This window comes from Bufo gargarizans, chromosome 3 (genome assembly GCF_014858855.1).
Source record: "Bufo gargarizans isolate SCDJY-AF-19 chromosome 3, ASM1485885v1, whole genome shotgun sequence".
NCBI classification, from domain to species: domain Eukaryota; kingdom Metazoa; phylum Chordata; class Amphibia; order Anura; family Bufonidae; genus Bufo; species Bufo gargarizans.
In genome coordinates, this window is record NC_058082.1 from 599,284,557 (window position 1) to 599,289,082 (window position 4,526).

Consider the following 4,526-nt stretch of genomic DNA (forward strand, 5'->3'; position numbering starts at 1 on the left):
ATATAAAATTCCTGTCAATCCTTTAGATCAGTTGTTGGCCTTTTGGTGAGCAGCATTCTTGCTGGAAGACAAGTAGACCCATCGAGGAGTCCTGGTAGTGTCCAGTATCATGGACTACATTAGATCAACTATAGCAGAAAGAGTCAAGGACAGCACCCGATTCAGGTATTGCGAATAAATACACAACTTATTGAAACTGTAATGTCGCCAGTGCATAAAGTGGAGATGTTTCAGACAGTGAGGTCCTTTAATGAACTGTATTGGAGATCAGTGAAATGATATTGGCCCTAACATACACACTTATTGATATCAAGCATCTTCTCAAGAGATGCAGCTTCTTCTGCAAAATTAAACTATCTTGTATGGTCTTGTATGATCTTGTATGGTTGTAGCACAGAAGGAACTGTGAAAACCCTCCTGCACAATAGGACTCTGAAGGAACTGAAAAGTCAGTAACGGCACTGGCGCCATTTAGTGATACCACAGAGCACAGTTGCCAACCATCCAGACATTTCTGGACAGTCCGTAAACATGGGGAACCTTTTTTCCTGTGTCTGTGAAAAAAATTAGATGCGTCCGCGTTTTTTTTTTAGGCTGGTGGTAGGTGACTAGATTATTTAGTGGTAATGCTGTTAATGAGGTGTTATCAGGATATTGAGCTACAGATGTGGATTACTTATCTTTATAATTCATTATGGTTTTCCAATTTGTCCGTACAAAACGTTTGCTGTGATCTTGGGATAAGTAGTTCAGAAAAAATAAAAATTCTGGTTGGCAACCCTGCCACAGAGCTAATGTTAGTCAACGGTTCCTTTGACTCTGCTGGTGTGCACAGCCATAGACAACCTGTAGTTCAACAATATAAAACAGTGCAAGTGTACACAGCAGCATAAATCACAGTGCACCCCCCAACTGGTTACCTCCCCTCTGTACCCTTACTGCAGACTGCTAGCAATTCATTCATAACTTCTAGCAGAAATAATAAAGGAATGTTGCAACATAGAGCAATAAGAATAGACGCTCCAGAACTGTTATTACATGGGGAATGCAGGTAGTTACTAAAACAGACATGCCAGAAGTGGTGAATGATCATGTTTACCATATTTTTAAATAATTTTTGACGGTGTTATTTTAAATTTTCCATGTCAATATCTATATTCAAGCAAAACCCATAAAATCCTGCAGTTTTCGCATTGGTCACTAAGCCCAATAATAGGCGCCACTTCTTGTTCTGTACAGATCGCTTTACTGCAGTGATCTGCTTATCTGTCATTTTAATCCTGCCTGTAATGTTATCACCTCTAAGTATGGATAAGACAGGATCCACCATTACCCAATAGGCGATTGTCAACGTTTATCTATTCTTTTCTCGTACAGGTCACAGAGCATGCCCAGGAAACTCTCCCAGAGAAGTCAATGAGGTCCCCTCCTGACCATTGTCTATAGACCATGGGGCTGCTGTAAAGCAGTTTTCTTAATGCTTTTTAAATCCAGTTAGGAACAGCTCAGGCAAGATGGCCACCCCCGTAATCATGTTCAGGAAAAATGGCCGCCCCCATAATCTTGTTCAAGAAAGATGGCCACCCCCATAATCATGTTCAGGAAAGATGGATGCCCCCATAATCATGTTCAGGAAAGATGGACGCCCCCATAATCTTGTTCAAGATAGATGTCCGCCCCCATAATCATGTTCATAAAAAGATGTCCGCCCCCATAATCATGTTCAGGAAAAGATGGCCGCCCCCATAATTATGTTCAGCAATGATGGCCGCCCCCATAATCTTGTTCAGGAAATAGAATAAAAATCGCCAATCAGAAAATAAAAGACGAGAAAAAATATATGTGCTCCATCTGGTTTTAACTGACAGATAAAATGTTTGGTGACACATTTCCTTTAGGAGACTAATGATAAGTCAGCAGATATCTCATTGTGCAGAACAAGCATGACTGAGCTCTTAAGAAGTATAGTGATGTGTCTTATGAGCTGCTAACCGGTTAAGTGTGTAAAAGAAGAGAAAGGCGGAGTGGCACTGCAGAAAAGATAAATGACAACCCTTTTTCTATAGTAGCACGGACCACGTCAGTGAGGGTGAAGTCGAGTGAGTGCTATTAGACTTAGAGCACTGGCTGGCGGTGCTCAGTCCTACGTGTAACAAGCAAGTTACATCCAGTAAACATAGGAACATGTAGAAGAAACGGACGGCACTCACCCCTTCTTTGCGCTGAAACAAAACTTCTTTATTGGCAGTGGATGGCGGACAACAAGGGCCGTTTCGCACCTAAGTGCTTCCTCTGGTCCGTGACGTCACGGGCCAGAAGAAGCACTTAGGTGTGAAACGGCCGTCGCCCATTCAGCTGGTTACATCTCTGTACTTGTTGTCCGCTATCCACTGCCAATAAAGAAGTTTTGTTTCAGCGCAAAGAAGGGGTGAGTGCCGTCTGTTTCTTCTACATGTAACCGGTTAAGTGTACATAGACCCAGGGGCAGATTAAGGATTCCATGGGCCCTGGGCTTTATGGAAAGTCTGGGCCCCTATACACACTATGGGGCTTATTTATGAATTAAGCTTTGTTTATTTTCTGGTCTTAAAAGTAGTTTTTTGTGACTTTTGTGTCTCTTCGCCAATTCCTCATGAGTTTCATTTTCTAGACAAGAACATCAGATTAGACTGGGATTATGAACCATGTATAAAAGACCTGGTGGCACAGCTGCAACTCAATAAATCCGGAACATTCACACAAAGCTCCACTTCCTTGTACCTCCTTTCTTTTCTACACAATCCTCACAAGCAGTCGATATAATTCACATAGAAGAGGAAGAAGACGAATAGGCAGCTCTCACCGGTCACCACTGAAGCTTGAGTGGTGAGTGCTGCCTATTTTTCTTCCTCTTCTATGTGAATTATTATACTGGGATTATGACTACACAATATATGACACAGCCAGTGGCGAGGAGGCTGCCATCAAGTCATTTTAACTGGAGGTCTCCACCATCTTGATACAGACCTGCGGCATTATTGATGCCAATAATAATTATTGATGAAACCACCCTGATGCCAAGTGTCTCAGCGATGTAGCAGAGCCTACTATGTCATAGTATGCTGGGGCTGCCTCTTTGTGAATAACAGAGTAGTCTGATCTATAGTCTGCAGTCCTGTGAAAAACAGGGGGGAGATGGGAGTATTGGTTGTGGACCGTGATGGTGGATATTTGCAGGGTGGATGGCAGCAGGGACCGGCAGACAGAAGTGGAGTCAAAAGCCAGGCCCAGTTTGGTGATAAAAAAAAGAACAGTCGTTCTCCTGGGGATGATGGGTGATGCAGTACAAGCAGAGATTAGGTACAATTCTGAGGTATTTCACAGAGATTGCTTTTCCCAGGAGCTGGGCGTAGGCAGCAATGATGGTAGCAGTAGTCGTCGAGTCTCCCTATTTAGAACTTTCCAAATTGACCACAGACGTGCAAAACTCTCACATAATCAGTACTGCAGTTCCCACAATGGGGTGTAGATCTTCAAATGGATAGCCAATCCATGATATAAGTGTGGTGGTTACTGTTGCTAATAGGGATGAACTAATCCAAACTTCACCGGGTGTTCAGGTGTGTTAGGAAAACAAACATAACGGAATTCGTAGACAGAACGCGAAACGGAAGCCTTTAAGAAGCATTCAGTTTTGATCCGTTATGATGAAGTCTATGGCAAAGCATAATGGATCCGTCTGGTTTCCGTTATGCAGGATTGAAAACAAAGTCCTGTGTAACGGAAACCAGACAGATCCGTTATGCTTGGCCATAGACTTCTATGATAACAGACCAAAACGGAATGCCTCTTAAAGGCTTCTGTTTTGCAATCGGTCTATGAATTCCGTTATATTCAGTTTTCCTAACCCACCTGAACACCGAAGCTGAACCCGGTGAAGTTTAGGTTCGTTCATTCCTAGTTGCTAATAGACACGGCCTTGTGATCACTCAACAGAAATTATGTATTTTCCTGGAGAAAAATAGTCTTTTCTGATTTTAGCTTCACACAGCCATCCGCCTCTCTCACAGGCAGAGCCAGACTGAACTGGCTGATGCAATCCGGCTACACAGCTCCTCCCTCCGAGAAGACAGCGCTAGCCTCCCTCTGCTGAAGTTAGGGCATGATAAACTAAATAGTGCTATCTATACAGCTCGTGGGAGCACTTTCCTTCTTCTGTAATGCAATTCCCTAAAATAAGCCTAAATATTATAGGTAAGCATAAGCAAGATTTGGATATATTATATACAGTAGAATAAGTGTCCCCTCCATTTTATTAAGGCTCAAGCACCAATGTATAGTTTTTTTATATGGGAAAATTGTGCAAAAAATGTCACAGTGGCTACTTGTATGTGTAACATAAGTTTGGTGCACTTCCTTTTTTCACCACTAGATGTCAGTGAATTGTGTTAATAATTAGTCAGATCATGTAATCAGCTCTCTGTAAATAGCTTGGGCTTATTTTATATGGGTGGAGCTCTTCTAATAAATACCTGGCAAACCTAACT